This window comes from Falco naumanni, chromosome 2, assembly GCF_017639655.2.
Source record: "Falco naumanni isolate bFalNau1 chromosome 2, bFalNau1.pat, whole genome shotgun sequence".
NCBI lineage: Eukaryota > Metazoa > Chordata > Aves > Falconiformes > Falconidae > Falco > Falco naumanni.
Genome location: NC_054055.1, coordinates 54,650,156 through 54,673,095, shown reverse-complemented (window position 1 = coordinate 54,673,095; position 22,940 = coordinate 54,650,156).

Sequence of the window (22,940 nt, the reverse complement as noted above, 5' to 3'; positions counted from 1 at the left end):
GCCTTTTCAGTAGGGTATCAATCAGCTGTTCTCCTATTTTTTCCCTGCCAACCCACCCAATGCCCACATGCATGGGAAAAGGGAAAGTTGCCTCACGTATTCTTGTTTGCCCAGCAGGCAAGTAGGAGGTGTTTTATGATACCTTATTCCTCTGTAATAGGGAAACCACAGATTCGCTTTACTACCTACACTTCTTTAAATCTCTTTTTAATTCAGAAATCTATGTATACAGTTCAGGGAAAAGGTAGTTTTCAAGAAAGTAAGCAAAACTTGTAATTTTGGTCAGGGTCTAGCTTGTGTATACTTAAGGATTTAGGGTTATGTTTCCCTCTTTTTTCATAAACCCTTGAGAATGACTGCAGTAAAGGCTCATCATGATTTGTTTTATTCCCATGCAAGCTGTGATGTGGTGTGAAAGAGCTTATAGACCTTTCTCAAGCTTCAGGATGGAGGAGGAAACACAGTTTTCACTGTCCACAGGGGTGCAGCTTCTTTAACACCCCTTTGCAGTGCAAAGCAGTACTCCATCACCAGCTGGGAACCCAGGGAAGCCAAAACTCGCCCTCTACTTCAGCTCCTGCAGCCCTGTAATCACAACTGCAACCTGCCTTACGCTCCCCGATACCCCTGGCTCACATTTCTCATGCCAGCTACCATCGCTGCCAGCTATCATGTTTTTACTACCAGTCACAAGCTACTTGCTCTTTTCAGTTATTGTGAGCAGACCCCAGGGCTTCCGCTTTCCCAGAGACTGGAGAACGAGGCTGCTTCTCACTGGCTTTCTCTCTCAAGCTTATGGTACTGTTTCCCATGGGGCAGCCCAGCAGCCTTTCCATACATGCTTTTAAGGTACCTTCCAGGAAAAGTTACTGGTTGAAATCCCTTCTGAAGGAGACTGGCCAGCATTGCAGGTCCCCTGTTCCCCATGTGGGTGCTCTAACCATGTGTAACCATCTCCCCCCCCCCCCCCCAATGTTTCTGCTTTTCCTACACCACACCCTGGGAGGAAGATTTTGCCTCCTAAGAGGAGTGTTGTGAAGCCTGCAGTCAGGACTTTTTTCAGTTGCGCTTCTGCTCCTAGCATCTTCTGGCCTGCTTTGGGAAACTCGCTGTGCAGCATAGTAGCACTCCATCCCTCTGCAGACACTGATGCTTACAGTAAGCGGAGAGAGACTGTCTCCTAATTTAAACACTGAATTACTCTTTGAAGGATCTCAGAGATGCCTTAAGAGGAGGCTGTAGAGTTTTCTTCATCGATAGACTGGTAAAGAATTTGAATTAATGTTTTTAACTCTGATGAATGTTTCACATAACAGCAGTAGGAAAAAAACATTCAGGAAAAATGGCTTGTGAGAGGAGAAAGATGTCTTAGTCATCCCAGCTTCTGATGTTAACGAACAACACATAGTTGGTTATAGTGGGTGGTAAATTTCAACCAAAGCCTCTTCAAGAACCAGTTATGTTGTTTTTTTGCTACAGATTATATTCAGAATACAGGCTTCTAATTCACGTGCTAAGATTCGGGTTGCTGGGTTTAGATGGCTGCCCTTCTTGTCCTGCAAAGTGAAAATTAAGAGTCTAGGCTAGGCGGTTTGAACATGATGCAGAGGGCAGCTGCCTGTCAGAGAACAACCTGTTTAGACCCTCTCATGGCTCAGTATTCCTAACTTTGTTGGCTTTACCCGTATCATCTATAGGTACCAGTTACTACACACCTAACAAAGTATCAGCTATATAGGTAGTATACAGAACAGCCTCATCATATGTATTGCACTTGAGTTTCACATGCATGGAATTTGAATTTCTGAATATTTTAATAAGTATTAAGATAGACAATCATTCCTTCTCACAGTATGCCTGCTAATGTGGATCCAGACTAATGTGAAATGATAAGAGGGATGGTGATTTCAATGGGTTTGTCTTCTTCAGGGGAAGTCATATTATGCCTGAAAGCATTTGAAGTAGGAGACCAAGCTGTAATTATACTTAAAAGGAGTTGTATTTTTCCCCTTGGGATGAATAATCTGGAAAGGAATCAAAGTCATAGATTTGAAGGAATGGGGAAAAAAAGACTTTGAGTCCTCAGCTGTAACCAAACAGGAGGTGGTATACTTTTTACTCTAGACTCCAAATGTTACTGCTTTTCCAAATTCCTGATCACTGAGGAAATACATAGTAATTCTTTTTCCCTAGAAAGTACTACTATTTTTCTTCTGAAATAATTTTCAACCAGTCATTAACCTGAAATATTTTATTCCACAGCATTCCACAGCAAATAGCTTCTACTTAATTTGAGAACAGTAAACAAAAAGCTCTAGGTATAATGATATTCAAAGATATTAAAACAACCCCCCCCCCCAACCCGTCCAAAGTCAAACCTAACCAAACAACCCCCCCCCCCGAAAGTATAACAAATAAGTCATTTCCTACAATGGTTAAACTTTTAATGTGGAAAATGTTCTTGTTTGTATAATGTACATGTACATTTGTGCATAGACATGTGCTTGAAGATGTCTGCCATAACTGACAACTGAGAGATGTATTTTCAATGATGCTGTGAAAGAAGAAAAATTTCTCAGTTGTTGGCAATTTTAGTTGTCTATATTATAAACTGAAGAATGTGAATTTGTCTAGGTTATATTACAAAAGAACAGTCTAGAATGAATTGTAACCATTTTCCTTGAAAAAACGTGTAGCAAGGAAGATTGCATATGTATATTTGTTTGCTTTATACCAAACTTATTTATCTTGTAGAAGAATTGCCAGTAAAATACAGTGGAAATGAGAGCAATCTCCTATGGATATTACCAACCTAACCACATTTTTATGGTTCTATGGTAAGATTAGAAAAAAATCCTCATGAGAAGAAAGCTTTAACTTGCTCTAGTAAGAAACTGAAAACTTTAAAGAAAGATGTTTTAAATATTATGAGGAGAGACATTTTATCGTCAGCATATTTTTTCATCAATCACTCCAAATTCAATTTGCCAAATCCAAGAGAGTTTCCTGGAACTTCAAGAATCTGAACATGATGTAGGTAGAACAGATACATTCTTACCTCTTTTCTTAAGAAGAAGCAGTCATTTTGATAATGATCTTCCGCCAGTAAAGTAATTCAAAACCAACATTCAGAATTTTAACACAATTTTAAGCCGAGTCACAACTTTGTTCTTTATTGAAAGCAAAAAGTGAAATGGAAGAAGAAATATACAGCTGCAGCAACAATAACAGGAAACCAGAAGAAAAAAGGGGGTGGATTCTACCTCTTGATCTGAATATACTCAAGATAAAAGTAAATTTGACACACTTTGATAAGTAGTTACGTAACATGTCCTGCCATTTGGAGACCCCCCCACCTCCCCCCCTGCCCTGCCCCGCCCCAGTATAACTTGGCTTCTTTAGCTCTCTGGCAATTTTGGAAGTAGCTTCTTAACTATTTAGACCTGGGCTGATTTGGGATCCTGAGTACCAGAACTTTTCACTCAGAATTAAAGAAACAGCAGTTGAGGAGCCCTACAGAATGACCTTTTTGGAGCAATCCCAGTTTTCCTATGGCCCCAGGACAGCAGAACCATATTGACTCTCCAGGAACCACAAGCATTAGTATTTCACTTTGGAAACAGTTCTCCTGCTTCTTCACTCCCAGGTTTTCAGTAAACTTAAAATTTGAAAAAATTTGGTTAGTCACTCATTTTAGGAATGAAATAAAATATTAGAAAAGTAGATTATTTTCCAAACCAGTAAATACTTTCTGTTTAAGATTGGGACCTTTATAATGTCCCTGAAGGTTTCCAGTTCTATTTGAAAGTGTAACTGCTACTGCAGCTGTCTTACAGGACGTCAGTTAGGTCCAAACTGTAGCACTCCTTCAGTTTAAAGGTTGATTTTGAGTTTTCTTATTTCTCTCAGGTAAAAAAATAATTTTGAAGAATATACAGGAAGCATAGAACAAGAAAGAGCTATATCCTCCACTCTGTTATGGGTGCATTTGAACATTTTTTGATTGCATGCTTTCTCTGAGCTGTGCATGCTATGCAGTATGTAGGATTGCATAAAATATTAATTTCAAAACTTCAGAATTTTGGCATAAAGAAGCATATATTCTGGGATCTACCCTGAACAAACAAAAAAAGAAAACCCACATGACAGAGCACTTCTTCATTTCCTCCCATATATTTGTATAAATTGCTCAGACTGTGTCTCTCCACACCTGCAATATGCAACACGAGGAGTTCATTCTGGTATGTCCCCACTTCAACCTTGACCAAAAAGGAATAAAGACAGAAGCTACTGAAGTCTGGTCACCAACACTTGCCCAACAAAGGGTATCTGGATAACAATCTGGGATAGCTTCTGTACTAAGGTTAAGTTTCTACAAAATCTACAGGCAGCTGTTCTGTGGTTTTGGCTACCTTAATGCTAAAAGGAGTATTAATTATTTGCTTTACCATATTATTTACTGAGTTTCCTTGAAAGGAGGGCCAGATGCTCAGATACTGTAGTTATGGACAAAGAAGGCCTGATTAGATTAAACTGTTACAAGGGGCAAATTAGATTTTCCTTAAGGACTCAAGAGCTTTCATGAAGTGTTAAAACTTCATTGTAAGTAAGGTTGTGACTGATATTTCTCCTTTAATCTGTTTGGTTTTGGTTTTGTTTTTTTCTTTCATCCCTGCCATGGTCATGGTTTTTATATGTGACTGTTAAAACCAGGTATTTAGTCCCACGTTCTCTTTCAATCAAGATGTCCTCTATCACCTGCAGTTCCTCTCATGGTGCACACAAATGTCAATTAACTTGGAAGCAATAAGGATGAGCTCAGTTTTGGTATTGAAACCAGCTTTTCATTGTTATTCAAAACCTGCAACTAAAATAATACAGTACTAAATAAAACAACAATGACATGTAAGTAGTAATTTAAAGTATATTTATCTATCTAAAAGATATTTATGTTCTGCCCTTTCATGTTGACTATGAAATTCAGAGGATTTTTTCTGAAGAGGTCCATATTAATACTTATAATGATACCAAGTGGTGAAATAGTGGTGGAATAGTAAAATTTAGCTGGAAAATGGACAATACTTCATTGCTACCATGAGTGACATGGTTTTATGTGGGCTTTGGGGTTTTGTTTTGCTTTAAACTTGAATGTAGTATCAGAAGAAGTGGCAGGATCGCTCCTGCGTGCCTTTACTAGAGCAGGTACTTTTGCAGTGTCTTCAGTTGAACTGAAACGAGGTTTCAGCTAAAACTGACACATTTTTTCTCAATTCAAAGGAGAAGGAAATTGGTTTTCTACTAGGAAAAATGGCTACTGCAGTCAATTGTTTCCAGTAATTTTGAAGTAGGCCATCCCTAATTACACATGTACAGCAAGGGCAGCAGTGCAGGTGAAATTTTACAGCAAATACAGTCCCAGAGGAACAGTGACAGTACAAAGAGAAGGTGGCACACAAAACACGAGAAAGATACAGAAAAGAAGTCAAGGAACAAAATATATGTTGCCATGAAACACTTTGAAGAAAAATATGCAGAGACAGCAAGAAGGGGAAGATTGCTTATAGTGACATATGAGGGAATGAGACCTCGTGAGTTACTTGGGACTCTTGGAAAGAAAGTTTTTGTTTGAAAAATATTTGAAGCTCTTGGCTGTCACTTCTTTCACTGACACACTATATGATAGCCAGTTACTCATTATCAAATGTCTAATTACCATTATATTTTACATTGAGTTGAAAAAAAAAAGAAAATATTTCCTTTGTGCTAATCTAGATTTGGTGTGACAAAAGAAGAAATATATGGAATATAATGAGTTTGCTTATTTTTATGTATATCAAGCATGCTATCTGTCTTATTTTTTCAAATCACTAAAACAACTGATGAGGAAGTAAGGGGTGCTTTTGGAGACCCAGTGAAATGACGCAGGTTTAGAGATGAGGTTTAAACAATGTGAAGGAACTTCCATTGCACTTAGTCTCAGTGTGTTTCAGTCACACACTATATACCTATACACACACACACACACACATAAACACACACTATATACATTTTTGCTTTCAGGAATGGACAAGTTGTCTAAGTACTAGTTTTTCAAACGCTGTGCATCTTTTTCCATATGTTTGGTTGCTTGCCCTTAGGCAGTACCTTCAGTGTCAGAATTAATTCTCTATCTATTCTAGTTAGATCCTGTTACAGCATCTCAGTTTCAGGACCGAACAGCCACATCACTACAGCCAAAAGTAACTTCTGAAAAAAATTGGATTTGACTATCAGAATATTCTCTGCAAGCAAAGATTGCTTAAACTTGGCAAAGTAATGCTTTTAATGGCTGTGGTTTGGTTTTTATGATACACCAGTGGTATTAAATTCATGGGTATTACCAAGACTAGCCAATCACTCAATATTGGAATATAAACCATTTATTTTCTTTATGTTTCTCTTCATGTGTACAAATTACAGCAATCAAGACAAATCATGTGTTGTTTTTAACAAGTCTCAGTGGATCGATGGCATTTACAGTAAGAACTGATTATACATCACCCCTAACTTCCTAACATCCTTCTGGATGCCCCTGAAAAAAATTGCATGGCTGGAAATGCTTTCCAGCAGGCATCCTGGTCTGGAGGGCGGAGGATCAGGACTGCAGAGACATCGTGAGTGAACTTCTCTTCAGTTTAGATACAGCTGTAATTTTTATTTGGTAATAACAACACAGGAATAAATACAATGCGCATACAATATATGTTTTCTAAACAAGATGATAATATTATGGAAAATTATAAAGGATCACTGGCAATTCTGGTATTTTCAAAACTGCTGTCAGGACATGGTTAAGTTAGTTACTAGCAATGCCAAAACACACATAAGCAAGTTAAGAAACCAATATTAACCATTTATGAAAATGTACTTTCTTGTCATCTTGTTTAGGTGGGTACTGTGTTCATTCATGTCCACAGACCTGTAACAGAAGCTGTATCTAATATATCTAAATAGACACACGATCTAACAGTTAGAATAAACTATTTCAGATAAATTGTGCCTTTTGATAGTCTCCTAGACTTCTGGTTTGTATTAAAATATGTATTAATCACCTGACAGTAAGTCTCTGCATATTGTCTAAAAAATAGTTTTCTAGTTTCATTTGTCTTCTTCTTTATGTTTTCTTGAAGTATATTATTTATTGTCCTCTGTCTTAAACTTAATTATTTAATTATTAATTTATTAATGGTACAAGAAATTAATAAATATTTAGACTTTCTATTTGCTTTTTTTTCTCCTGCCCCATCTCTTTCAGCTAGCTGTACTGCTAGCTACAATATTTGTTCACTGAAAACTCCCATTACATGTCATTTTTTGGAGATATTTTTAGACAATTGAACATAAGATTTTATTTTATCTGACTTTTAATTAAGTAAAAACAATAAGATGTTTATGATTAAAGTCTTTTATAATAATAACAACATTAATATTTAATACAAACAGATACTGACAAACTTCATGAAGTCTCTGTTACAGCTATTATTGTTATTATATTGTTATTGTTATATTGTTATATTATTACCTAAGTTAATGCTGATTATCTTATAAAAATAAAATCTTTGAGAAAAGTGAATGAAACATAATTTAGTTTCCAGAGGCCATCCAGATTCCAAATGCAGTACTCATGTCAATAAAGGAAAGTTTTTCTTTTCCTTTGTTTTGAAAAAGTCTTAAGTGTTTTAATCCAAAAATCATTAAATTTGTCTCCTGCTAGACTACCCAGATTCACACTGCTTTATGGCCTGGTTCTTAATTTTGAAAGTCAAACAGCTTCAAATGCAAGGAAACAATCTATAAAAGACATCCGTTCTTATCACTCTGTTTTTCAGGAGCAAAATGGCCTCTGACCAAACTCCTTGCTGTCAATGGATGATTTTCTTTATTTCCTGACAAAATATAAAATTATATGCTTGTATTGCTTTGCCTCAGTGAAAAAGAGTTTAGTAAGTTTATAAGCTATGTGTCAGAAGGAAGGCAAAAGTGAAAATTAGTGAGTTCTCATCTCCTCAGAGAGATACTAAGACAATAATAAAAAGCAGTGAGGGCTGATGTTTCCCCCACTGTCTGCGCTGGTTGTCAGTATGTATTCTTCTCTTCTTGAAGTGGCGGAATACCAGCTATGCATAGTCATATCACAGATCCACAGAATAGCTGAGGTTGGAGGCGACCTCCGGGGGTCAGCTGGTCAAACCCCCTGGTTCAAGCAGGGCCACTTACAGCAGGTTTATCAGGACCATGCCTAGATGTTTTTTTGGTATCGCCAAAGTGAGAGACTCCACAACCTCTCTGGGCAACCTGTGCCAGTGCTCGGTCACCCTCACAGTAAAAAAAGTGTTTCCTGATGTTCAGAGGGAACCTCCTGTGTTTCAGGTTGTACCCATTGCCTCTGGTCCTGTCGTGGGCACCAATGAGCAGAGCCTGGCTCTGTCCTCTTTGCACCCTCCCTGCAGGTATTTGTACGCACTGATGAGATCCCCCAGAGCCTTCTCTTCTCCAGACCAAACAGTCCCCACTCACTCATCCTTATAGGAGTGAGGCTCCGGTCCCTTCATCGTCACCTTTGTGGCCTTTAGCTGGACTCTGTCTTCCAAGTCTCTCATACTGGGGAGCCTAAAACTGGACCCAATACTCCAGGTGTGGCCTCACCAGTGCTGAATGGAGGGGAAGGATCCCCTCCCTCAAGCTACTGGCAACACTCCTCCTAATGCAGCCCAGGATACAGTTAGCCACCTTTGCTTCTGGCTCATGCTCAACTTGGTGGCCACCAGGACTCCCAGGTCCTTTTCTGCCAAGCTGCTTTCCAGCTGGTTGACCCCAGCCTCACCTGGTGCCAGGGGCTGATCCTCTCCAGGCACAGGGCTTTACACTTTCCCTTGTGGAACCTTATGAGGTTAAATGTTAGTGTCTGTATTTTCTTTTTTTTTAAAAATTTATTTTTTATTTTGTTTATTCATGTAGAAGCAATTCACATTCTTGCTTCTTTGAGACGGTTAATACCTGTACTTTTTGCCATGTTGAGAAAGTAGGATCACTGCTTTGCATGTACAGATCAGCCTGCGTTTAACTGCACTTTAGGAGTCTGAGATTAGCACTTGCAATGGAGTTTGCTACATGTGAGTTAGGTTGCACTAATTGACCTCATACTGGTTTAGAGGTTTTTATGCTCCATTTGCTATTTTCCTGACATGTTCTGAATGTAATTTTTATTCATTTAAAACAATAACTAGAACTCTTTAATACAAAGGGATTGTAAGTGAAACATAATAATTCTTTTACCATTAGTTCATATCTAAATCTGCTTAGGGTAGTCACCTTTATGATTAAGAACAACAGTTGAAAATAGAGGTCCTGATTCAGGAAAGTACTTAAATACATAATTTAATTTTGAGGCCTTGACAGTCTAAATGAATTCAGTGTCTAAACTGCTTCAGTATTATAAAATGTATATTCCTATTATATGTCATATGAGAATCAGAACTCATACCTAATACCTTCAGTTATTTGTGTTAGACTTGCATATTCCATTTATTTCTACATGCAATCAACTGTGTAGCTACACAGCTATCCTGCAGTGCATCTCACTTATTTCTGCTCATCTAATCAGCAAGTTTAATATTTTTGGTGCCACTATCTAAAAAGAGTACTACTTAGTATTAATTAGAAATTCAGTTACAGGTTTTGGATGCACAAAGTGAATTGTTTAGAACAGCTTTTTCTTTTATTTGCTACAACAAACTGAAAATTCCACTAACATTTGTTTGGCTTATACATATGTGGGTCACGTACGGTATTCAACGTATGCATGCGTGTGTTTTATTGTGCGTTTTATGCTTATACTTTTATATCCAGCTGATTTTGTGACTATGACACATTACGTCGCCTGGAAAACACAATATATGTTTTTCACGTGAAAATATAGGAATTATAAATTAAACCGTCGTATTTATTTTGCCGCAACATACATTTTTTCCTCTAGATGGCAATATACTGCAAGAAATATTGTCAATCTGCTTGCAGTGCTTTTAAGCATTGAATTTGAAAGTCTCCAGAAGGTATTTAAAGTGAAAATACTCTTCTTTTCACTTGATTTTATTTTTAGGGTTGATAAATGTAACACATTAGATAATGAAGAAAATAGATTAAAAATTGGAAGAAGTAAATGAGTTAAAACCATCAGATATAGTACATGCAATACTTAAAATACTTAGCTATAACCAATGGTCACATGGACTTTTACATCAAGGTAGCCTGTATATTTATTTCCCGGGTGTATTATTATTTTTCACATTTTTTTACTGGAAGAAATGGGTCTTTTGTGTTTCCATATCAAGACTTCAAAATTCCATATTGTCTCATTAAATGTTCTGTTTTGATCACCAATTAAAATACAATATAGCAAAAGTAATATTCCAAAACTGTGATTAATACTTCTATGGAAAATTAAGTGCAATATATTAGAGGTAGCCATGTTTTTGTAGATGTGATGATTTAAGAATATAACAAGAACTAATCTGTCAAGAGGGGTAGTATCTTTCTTACACAAGTTGATATAAGCAGGGCATTAAAATAAACATGTTTCCAGGCATCTCAGTCAAAAATAGTAACACTGTATTTTCCCCTTGTCCATACATTTTAGGGCTATTTTTTTTCTGTTCTAGCATACTGTAATAAAAAAATAGACTGTATTGTCTTGAAAATGTTAAATAGAAATTCAGGATTTTCATGATAGCAATGCACCAGCATATAGGAGGAATCTGGAGCTTATATATTTATATGTCTGCTTTTCGAAAATACTGCCTGCACCTACTGAAAAATAAATGAATAGAGACATTATTTAAATTCAACTATACTAACTCACTTGAGATAGCCTTTTTTCTATACATAAATTTGTTTGATTTTTTCTCTGTAAAAATAAAAATATAAATACTGATACTGTTGGAAGATTTTTTCCTTCACTCTTTTCAGCAGAGTCTGTCAGAGAAGTAAATCAGCCCGGAAGGTTTATTCATCGTTTATCTTCCCCTGAAACTTCTGGTACTGATTCCTGAGGAATTACTCAGAATAAATGTTTTTCCCTCATTTCTCTTAGGTAAGGACACGACCTGGTGGCATGATTATGAGGACACCGAGGTCAAGTTCTGCAGCTGAGGAGGTCAACCAGCTGTGAAGTATGGCCATAAGACAGAATGGGAAGGGGCAGGAAGAGGTGGCTGAAATGGAAGTTTTATGGCAATGTGTCTGAAAATTTATGTAAGTTATTATATACTTTGCCTCAGGAAAAATGTGTGGATTTAGGACTAGATTTCTCATCACTTTATATTTGACCTCTTGAAAAGGATGTGTCTAAAACCCTTGTGTTGAACTGGTATTGTTTGGTTTTTGGATCTAATTAGGAGGAACAGGTGGTACCTGAGGCTATAAATACAGAAGGAGAAGGCACAGGTGAAGATAGCTGGGTACTGGTGGATACTGATAGTGGGAAAGCTGTGGGTATTTGCTTTGAGATGGCAAAAAGATGAAGAGGACCTAACGGTTGACTACAGATTTTAAGATGACTCAAGTAAGGAACAAGAGTAGAAAAAATGCTAGCTGATTTCACCGCAGCAAACAGATAAAAGCTGCAGATATGTAAGAGTTAAGGGTGGAGGAGTTTGGAGTTTGCTACCTGGTTTCTGTGAGATAAAAACCTGAAGGTTAAAAGATTAGTGGAGTGCTTGAGCTGTTCAGGGTAAAGCATAGGGAGATAGATGTATCTTCCTGTGGACAAAATGCTAGTAAAGCAGGGAAGTTAGTGCAGGAAGAAGGGAAAAAGGTGGAACTCCAGGGTCCCTCTTAGCTAGTTAGAATGCAAAATCCTGCCCCCCCCCCCCCCCCCCCCCCCCGAATGGTGACAGTTTAGGAAACTGTTGAATATAATAAGTTGCTGTAGTGTACGCAGACTTCTGGAGCCTGTTTGTGGTGTCCAGCAACTAAGTGCTGCTAGTACAGGCAATACTGGAGCTGAAGTCTGTGGTGAAATCCTTGATTATTGGAAATCCAAGATAACTGGAAAGCAAGTCTGAGAGTAAAAAGGACTAGGATAAAGGAAATGTCCATCCCCTGGTCTAGAATAGAGACATATAACTACCAGGTGCTTGTTCTTTTCACTGTCTCATTTCTTCCTCCCGTGATTCAAAAGACTACTTTCTTCAGGATTTAGGGTGGTACAGATACCCAGGTGTGATGCAGCTCTTTGAATACAGCCTTTCTTTGTTCATAGCCTAAGGAAAATGTATTTGGAGACCTCCTGAACTGTGGTGATCCCTAGCTGCTAGATCAGCCCTGCAGGGTAAGTTGCAAGTCTCAGGCTTCTCCTGTCTGTACTGAGACCTTGTCACTTTTTTCTGTCTCTGGAACTAGTAAGCAGTGTAACAAAAACATCAAAGTGTCTTTATCGCCACCATCTTTGGCATTTATATTACTTAGAGAGATTAGATCAGGGAATTATTATGCCAAAGTGTTAATTGATAATTATAAAAATATATTATTTAGAATTCATCTATAAACCAGAGGTGGCTGCATAGGAGTGGTGGTTGGGATTCATCTGGATAAACTGGATTTCTAAGAGGTAGTCATCTATTGTTGAAACTCTACCTCAGGCTTCTTTAACTGTTACTGTGAAAAAACAGAAAGTTCAAAAAGTAATGAACTTCATCTTAAATTAATCATTTAGGACAGATTTGACAAGAAAGTGAAGATTTCTCTCTATTGACTAATTTTAGACACTAAATTTAGGTGAAGTGAATCTCACTCAGTGTCTGCTCTGAACAACCCTAGTCTGACTTGGTATGTGTTGTCAAAAAAAATGTATCTGTAACTGCTCTAACATATACACAAATGAGAATTTTTTTATTACTATAATAAAGCTACAGCAGTTTAAATTGGGGAAGAGCTGGCTCGCAATGTTGTCATAATGTCTGCCACATTAATAAAGTCACCCTATTTTACTTGCAATAGTACCAGTTTGTAATACATGCTTGCTAACCTGTTATAAATTGGGGTTTGCATTAAGGCAACAGAATTTGTTAGATATTTTCACATGCAAATTTCTCTAATGAAGAGAGACCCTTAGATGCGGTGAAAATAATACTGCACTGCCTTGAAGCTTTTAAACTCATTTCCATCTGTGCTAAGTTTGAGTGTAAAATGCTGTAAAACAGCAATATCTACTCACTTAGCACTTGTTTTGAAGAGGGGTAGTAAATGACATAAAGGGCAAGAAAGATAACAGTGATATATCACCTTGCTGCAAAAGCTTGTACAAAACTGAATTAATTAATTAAAGAATTGGTTCTTTATTCCATACTCAGAGGAGAAACTACTTTTGTGAACTAAGTATTCCTTAAGAAATCTGACTTTTTATGTTAATGCTAGAATAGTTATCATACAGTTATAGACTGAGAAACTTATTTTTTTTTCCCCTTGAAAAAATCCTTTCTGATAATTTCATAGTGTAGATTCTCTTTGAAGAACTGTTTTTTTTCTTGTATTAAAACTAACACAACAGGGAATGTATCATTCTTGAAATTCACAATGTCTGATCTATATTTTTAGAGGTCTCATGTAGTATCTATACATATTTAGGGACTTGTAGTTTCTAGAAAGTGTGGAACATCTTTGACTAATTTAGAAGGAAAGTAAGATGGATGCTGAACTTTATGTGTAATACTAACGTATGGGTGAAATCACAGGTGTTAGTAAAATTCCACATAGCTTTTGAGGGGCAGATACTATTGGAAGGTGGCTGCTGTTGGGACTGTGACCTGTACCAATATTCATCTATAGATTCAAAAAAATACTTAAAGTCCTAGACAGCTTTCTGCAACACAAGTTGGAAAGGATTTTTCCTTCTATACTTTACATATAGGCTCATTTGACCTAGTAACTGAACTTAAAGTGGACTGACTTGCCTTTGGCATTTGACCAGAGTCTGTGAAATTCTGAGGCTGGGGTAACAGTGTCCTAGCTGAGCTGTTTCAGATGATACCAGCTTCTGAGCCAGAGGATTGCATACAGTTATCCCCACCCAGAGAGGTAGATAAGGTACAGTATGGCCCAATTTATGCTATGTGTGTACTCTGGATGCTTAAATGTGAAGTTTGCTTTGTGTGAGTATTAAACCGAATTGTGAATGATTTCTTTTTCAGCATGTTTATGAGAAAACGGTGGTTTGTTTTTCTCCTCCAAAAGTGGTTTTTCTCTTCTTTCCCCTGCCTGCACCACAATTTGCACTGCTTTGCTGTTGCTGGTACTAGTGTTTGCAAGACCATTGCCAAATCAGAGAGTTAACTCTGGCAGAGGCTTAGCACCCACAGAAAGGGCTTGTTGTTGGCTGCAGCACTGTCAGTTCCCAGAGCTGTCTCTGTGCCTAAATCCTTGTGTATGCACAAGGAAGACAGCTGGAGTGAGGGAAGGATGACCTTCTCTTTAGCAAAGTCAATTTAGTTTAGATTGAAGTAACTGTCTTTAGTCTGTACTGGCACAGTTCAAAGTTTCACTCAGCCAGTGTGTTCTTCTCATCATATTACTAAAACTCCCTGTGGAAAAAAAAAGTGTTAAAACTTTCAGAATAATGTCCTTTTGCACATTTAAAAGGAAGATAAATCAGTCAAGCATTCTGACAATATACTTCTAATTTAAAGAAAAAAACCCAAACCCAGTGGGTCAGACAGCAACCTCTTCCTCTCTTTTCCCATTTGAGCTTCTGTCTGTCTACTGGTATTGGTTAATACTCAACTTTTACTTTCCTAAGGTAATTATATATGACAGATTATTAGGACTGCCTAGAAGGTGTGATGGAAAATGTTATAACTTCAGATATTTTTTTAAGACAACTATATGCCAAGGGGTTCTGTTCCCAGTAGTAAGAGCCAGATAATAAAATACAAATTATTCTAACATCAGATTTAGATAGTAAATAAAGCGTATTGGAATAGTTCAATTTATTTTAATTGAGTTGCTATCAGTTGCTGCTTTCTTGCTTAGTGGAGGGAAGAAAAAAATTTCTGTTATTTCAAGGTCACATACTTTAAAAGTCAGAATACTTGAATGTGTTTCTGTAAGTTTTTTTGCAATGATCTGGGCCTGAGTTTCCTCAGCTGTAAAATGAGAATGATATTTCATGGAGGTATAAAGAGACATAATTAACTAATATTTAGGAAATACTTTGAAATCCACAGATGGAAAATTTTTCAAGTTAGTGTTACATGAATAGTGTTCCAAAGAGCTGAGTATGTTACTCAGATAATATTCTGCCAAAATATTCTGCCAAATATGTAAGTATCAATCAATCTGTAAAAGTGAAAACAAATTGAGAATTGGTAAAACTTTGTACATCATGGAAACTAATTAAATTGACAGAAAATGGAGTGGCATGCTCCTGATATAGAACAGAAACTACCTGACATGTGATTATTATGAAGGAAACTTCATCTTCCATATGTTAAGAATGTATTTTTCTTTTAGGAGACAGTAAAGAAGTTCATTTCTTTACAGAACAGACCATCATGGGACAAGATTTGAACACATAATTGTAAAACAAGAGTTTTACTTTGATTAGCAAAGGAACAGGCAAAGATGCTTTTTATCTCTAACAGTGCTTAAATACAGATTGACCCAGCTAACTTTAAAAGAATTGCCTAGTTGAGAGTGTAATTGTTCAAATCTCGCTGAATATACAATTAAAAGAAGTAAATCTCTCTCAAGACAAGATTAGTTGTAATTGGGTTGAATCACCCTTTAAATCTGCCTGTTTCTCTCTACTTTGTGCACAGGGAACTTGTATTTCTTCTACATTTGACTGTATTCCTAACACAGTGCCTCAGCTGCTAAATCTGTCTTATGAAAGATACCAATTATTAAAGCAGAAGCAAGCAGTGCTAGCAACAAGCCCAGCTGTTCTACCTGCTTTTAAGAGGCAAAAGTTGAGGAAAACAAAATACAGAATGTTAAACAACAACCACCCAAGACAAATGTTGGTTTTCTAGTTATTGAGATCTACTTTATTTTTATCATGTTAATCCTGTTCTGAAAAAGGTAAATCAGTACAAATATCAAAAGAAAAGGATACAATATAAGCAATGGATGAAATGCTGTGCCAAAATTCTATTTGTGTATGGTTTTATACATAATGGCATAACACCACACAGCTCAAAAGCACACAGATGAGCCCTCAGTTTGTCAGTTCAGGGAACAAAAACCCAGCCTGCAGCTAGCTTGTTCCACCTATGTCTGGCACAAACACATTAGCTAAATGCTGTATTTTATTGCTAAATAGAAAGAACAAAACAGTGAATTTTTTGCATCAAGCAAGAGCTAAAGCTGGCAGAAGAAGAAAAACAATAGCATTCAAAGAAAATAACAACAGCAAGGAGGGAGTAATATGGTCCAAAAGTGAATAAAAGACAAGGGACTACATCCAAAACCAGAATAGGTTATAAAACATGGTCAAAGATAAAATATTCCCAGTGGAAGTAAATGGGAGAGGTGCTGTATCTCATATCGTTGCCAAGTAGAGAATTCTGCAAATCATCCTTTATACTGCCATTAAATACCACTTTGTCTTTACTGTTATCCATTTTTGGCATTGTATATTTATTTCCATGCTATTTTGGGGGTACTATTTTAATCTTTTTAATGCCTGTGGTGGTGGTAGTTTGTTATCAACAAAGGTTTGTAACATATGCCTACTATTGGCCTCATTGATCAGAGCATAGCAAATTTTGGGTATGTTAATGTGCACTGAATGAAGTGTGTGCGTGAAGGCTTTGTCTTTCATTTTAAAAAGTTTTAATTTTAAGGGGCCTTTTTGGATCCCTCATAATTACTTGCCCATAATAAAACAAAAAGCCCACAGCTCAAACATACCTGCATGTTAGCACCCAGAATGGACACAAGTGTGAGGTTATCTCACAGAAATGTAAATAAAGTAGGTATAGATATTGTGAATATTGTTCTAGTGAAAAGCTGCACATGATACAGATCAACAAAATGGTGGCAGTTGGATATTACATTAGTCAAAGTGGGATGTTCCATCCTCTGCATCCACTCTGGCACTTATCATCAAACTGACTTATCTGACTTACTTAAAAAATACAGACCTGGAAGCAAGTTCTGCTGAACCAAAATGGACAAGTAATTCAGGGAAAATGACTGGGGAAATCTAAAATGGGCAAAAGAAGCTAAAAATTATCCAAATGAAGACCAAAGGAAATTAAAGGCAATCTGACAGTTCCCCTCCCCTCCTCAAAAAAAACCCACAACAGCCCAAAAACCCAAGAAGTGCAATAAAGTCTTTGCTGGAGCACTATGATTAATGGCATCTGCTTTATTTGTTTGCTGGATGCTTTTTACTTCATGCTTTGTCAAAGAAAATTCTCTGGGTGGCCAGAAGAGCTAGATTGAGCAGGTGAGTTGTCAGACTCAACACAGTGGTCAAGAGGCTTTTCCTAGGTGTGAAGACCTCAGATGAAGTGTGTACATTTTTTTGCAACCGATGAAAACCACTGGAAGTTTCTAGATTGAAAGCAAGACTGGAAAAGTATTGTAGGCACTTTTCTACACTGTGTCTTATCTGTCCTATTGGATGGGTTCTGCATTTTCATGAGGTATCTTACTTGACTTGGTGTTCCAGTGAGATTGGAGATGTATTATCTTTAAGAAAAAAATCTCTTGAAAATTCTGGCCCATAGTAAGCATTTCCTTTAGCTGGCCGGGGAAGCACAACTGAAAAAATTCCAGAGTAAACCAGGCAGATAGAATAGGTGGCCAGCAATCTAACAACCGTTTAGAAAAGTTTTCTCCAAAGAAAAAAATTGGTCAATTTGCTAACAAAGTTGAGCTTCAGGAAAGATTGACAGGCTTGGAAGATGGAGTTGTAGATCTTTATGGGAAAAGTTCTACTTGGTTTGACATTTGGACCACCCAAAAATTTGCATAGGATTGGGTATTTTGCAATTGTTACCTACTTTTTTTGTAGACTAAGACCTTGCTGGAACAGATTCAATTTGCAGTGAATCTATTTTAAATATTTAGGTAGAACTGGAATTGCACTTGAAATTGATTGAAAATAAGATTAGATCACTCTGAGTTGTGCAGTTTGCTAAGTAACGAACCTTAGAAGTGCAGCCCTGTGACAAAATTATTTTGGCTTTTTGAGTGAGTATACAAATCATATTAAATCAAATCTGTGGAACAAGGGAGTGTAGCAGTAATGGAAACATAACAGTTGAGAGTTGGTAAGTGATGAAAATATATCCACAAAAGGGCTGTTAAAAATAGAGAGTCAGCCAGACCTGAACGTTATTAGCTTCTAAGAAATCTTACAGCAGCAAAACCTGGAGGAGCAGAGGCTGGCCAAGTAATTTCCTTCTGTTGTTATTTGTTTATTTAAGTTCTCATAGATGAATGATAATGATAGAAATACGTAGCAGCATCTTGGAAAGATTAAAAAATATTGGACAAGCTCAGAATGAAGATTTTAGATTCTGCTTTATTAATGACCTACTCAATGATAGTTATGAAAGAAAACCATTCAACTGGTCATACGTGGAAAGAGCAAAGCTAGAGCGTGGTCTGCCTGAAAATTCATATTTGAAAGGAAATCTGAGCAGATAAGATAAACCATATTACAGTGTCCTCTGGGATCTTCGAGGTCCAGTGGGATGTTTGTGGATATTCTCTACTCCCTGTCACAGTCACCGGAAGATACTTGTGCCCTCTGTGATGCCCATAGTACCTGCTGCTCTCGTGGCTCATATTATTCAATTGAGATGCCACTCTCACCTCGTGGCTACAGTGCGAGATGTGCTGGAGAGCCAGTGCACTCCAACTCGTACCTCTGTTACTCCCTTCAGTGAAGAATATTTTATTATTACCCAATCCTCTTAAACCAAGCCAGGCTAAGGAAATAAAGAAATAAATAAAGAAATAAAAGCAAAAAAAAAAAGCAGCATTTCTTTATAAAAGACATAAAGGAAGAAATTAATCTAGTTACACTACAGTTATGTAAAGTCTGCTTCAGCAACATGATGGTCCTTACCTTCAACCTTCTTGCTTGACTGCCTGCCTTCCTCATGGTGTCAAGTGTTCCAGCTCGTACAGGCAATCTCCTCTTAAAAATATTTTCATGGGTGCAATTAAAGACAGCCTGACCCTCCTCTTAACTAGGTTTTGTTTCTGATTCAAAGATGTGGAATCTTTCTCTTTCTCTCTCTGTCTCTTTTTTTCTTTTTTTTCCCTTTCTTTCTCTCTGTCTTTGTTTTTCTTTCCTCTTTTTCCTTCTTTAATGCTTTTTCTTTCTTGTTTTCCTTTTTTTCCTTCTTACTTACTTCCATTTTTCCTTTCCACCTTTCTTCCTTTCTGTCTTTCCTCCTTATTGACCTAAACTTAACTGGTTAGTAAGTCATCTTTATGTTGAAAAGGTGAAGTATAAACTCCCCTACCTTTCTTTAATGAGTCCAGGGAAGCAGGAGCTAGTATATATTCCTTATCTGGAATGCTGAAATTCTGGTTTAAGGTCAGGAATCTCTGACAATCCAATCTGTCAAAACCTTAACAGGTGTGAAATGGGGAACAAGTTACACTTTTTGTTTCTCTGACTATTTTTACTAGCTGCAGTTATTTAAAAAAAAAAAAAAAAAAAAAAAAGAGTATTTGTTGCAACCTATCAGATCATGGTATTTTTACAGTTTTGGAAAAGGACTGCCAGTAGTGGCCCAGTGTAGTACCGTACTGTTGATCACAGACAATTGTTTAACCTGGAGTTAATCCTTGCAGTGTAAATTGCTTCAGGAAAAGGAGCAATCTACAAGAAAAAAAGTCATTAATACATATTGAAAAAATAATATAAAAAAGACTGACATTGGGCAGCACAAGAAGACTCTCAAACACACTTTGTTGAACACGTTACAGAAATGGACAGAGTGCATTTGTCCATGTGGCAAAACCACCGCATAGGTGGGTGTGAGACAATGCCTTTAAAAGATTAAGGTAAGAGTTCTGGATTTGACTGCTACTACTAGTACTCCTGTGACTGTTTCAGGAATTTGTATTGGAAACAAATATTGTTCCTTATAGTTTGAAAGCATTTGCAAGAATGATGGATATTTATAACACAATTCTAAATTGTCCTAATATATGTCTTAAACTGTGCTATGAAAGAGAGTTCCCAGCCCTTCTGAAAGCTGGGGAACACTTTTTTTGCTGTTTGCATGAGAGGAGGTTTGTGGTCAGGGGAAAACATGCATCTCAGTATGGATCTTTAAATACAGGAATAATGAGAAGGGCAATTCATGAAGAGACTGGAAAAAACCTATAGTTTAATGATTAAAATATACATAAAGACTTGATATAAGGTTCGCTTTGTTGGGACACTAATTGTAATGCTCTGAGCAAGAAAGGGAGGAACTGCTGAAAGAGATGTTTACACAGGTACAGAAAAGCTCCATTCTTGTCCTACAATTTCAGAATTGAAAATTTTTCTGCTTCATTTTGCTGGCTGCAGGAATGCGTTCAGAGAAATCAAAATTTACCAAAGACAGGATTGTGCTAAAAAAATTGGAAAGTGATTTGGCAAATTGTCACCTAGAAATCACTAGGGTTTGATTTTTTTTTTTTATTTACATTGACATTACACTGTGATGGTGCTTAAAAAGGCTCAGCAGGGTTTGAATGGTTGAGCAGACCCCTCCTCTTGAAGAGGGCATGTGTTTGTAGGGCTGGTATGCTGCATTTCTTTCCACTGAGTTTCCAGTATACAGCCAACAAGAACACCCTGTGTGCCACTCTGCTCCCAGTCCATGAGTTTGACCAAAGAAACTCATCAACTACTCTGTGTGAGGTACTGAAGGGGTCAAAGAAATTTGGACTTTGAAACAACCTCCTCTTTACAGCTGGAAAAGTTCATGTTTTTTTTAAGAATTGCCATGGATCTATTAGAGACATAATGGGAACATGTAAGAGCAGGAGTAGCCCTGCCATTAGTTGCAAAAATATTGGAAAGGGCTGCAAATACTACTGATTTGAGTATATAACTTGACATTACAAGAACTGATTGGATCCTGACCCTGCTCCTATGGGTCTGTAAGAACTGTCTGAACGACCAATAATCAGTGTGGCTGAGAACAAAGCTACAGGAACAGAGATTAGCTAATAAGACAGAGACTGCTTTCTAAAAAGTAATCTGTTGCTGTCAATAGATGTTTGGGCATTGATACGTGTATCATGTGGACTTGCTGCAGGGTGATTAGGGAACCAGAGGGAACTTGATGAAAATGTCAACATTACGAGATTGTTATGAGTGAACAGTGCAGCATATCCTGACAGAAAGATGATACAGTTAAGTGTGTGTAGCTAGAATTTATAAGGCTGGTTGTTTTTTTTCTGTTTGTAGCATAGATCAGCAAGGGCTGCATTTCTCAATGCCAGGGTATTACAGGAAGGTGCTAACAAGTCACAAAATGTTAGAAAACTTCATTTAAAAAAGATGAAAATAATTATAAAAATTATAAAAATAAAAATAAATGTTTTCTGATCTTTTTCTAGGATTAGCTATTAGCTCAGTTCATTTAGGGTGAGGAAGCATGAAGCATCTGCTGGGTTGGGTATAGTTAAACTACCTCTAGTCGCTGCCATCCATGTAGCTACTTCAGGGAACTGTGCATTTACACCTGCAGTCAGGAATTACAGTGCTCTGCCATGCAAGAAATGAGTTGGCAGTACTCAACATCAGCTTTTTGCTTATTGCATCTTGCTGACAAGAATGCACTGAACACAGGGTAGTCCAAGAGGGAGTTGTGTTTGAGCAACACCTTAGATATAATAATTTTCAAAATGAAGAGAAGTTGTCTTGTAAGAGATGTCATGTGGAGGCTGCTGTGACTATAAGAGCACATGTCTGTGTTTTGGGTTGCACACACACACACACCCACACACACACCCACACCCATTAGACTTTCATTCTCATTCTGTGATGCAACAAAACAAAATAAAGTGTTTGTGTTGTCTTTGATGAGTATATGGAGTATATGTTTTTCTCTAAATATCTGTTTTGGTCACAATATGTTTTGGTTGCCTATAGAAAGAACTTTTCATGACTCAATTTGTAGAAAATAGTAAATGTCACCGTGGTATTTATGTACTTTTTTTTTCCAGTCACATAATCTTATTAATTTCCTAGGTCTAGATTGTTCTTCCTCAGATAAAAACTGCCTTTTTTTTTTGGTAGGCAACCCCTTTGACTACAGTGGAACCAGTTATGATGAACATTACTATTCAGAGTGAGTAAGGGTGTTGCAATCTTGTCCTTAATGTGTATCTTTTCCACATCTTATTTTAAAAAGTTTTTTTGTTTTTTTTTACTACCTTAGAAAACATTATCAGAACAATTTTTCAGTCGTGTATATGAAGTTCTTTATGATATGGCTAAGGGAGAGGGGAAATTTTCTAGCATCATTGTTTATGATTTATATGTTTATATAACATTTATATGTTTAGTACACAGAATTTCATTGTGGGTTTTGTTTGGTATTCTTTTAAAAGCAGTTCTTGATTCTAACTTATTTGCTTGATACATTATTAAAAGCCAAAATTAGGGAAAATGTTAAAGTTTTCTAAGCAACTACCCAGGGAAAATGCAATAACCATTATTGCTAAAGCTTCCATGTTGGCAGAAAGGATGGCAGATGAACTGGAATGTGTCAGTACTTCAATTCAGCTAAATTGAAATGTAAAGAGTCCAAAAGAAGCTTTGTTAGGTTTTCAAAAAGCTAGCACTCGGGTTCATACCCAGCTGCAATGGCACAGTGCAGTACTGTCTATTACTAATGCCAGTTTCAACACCATTGTGCAAAAAGGTTACTGAA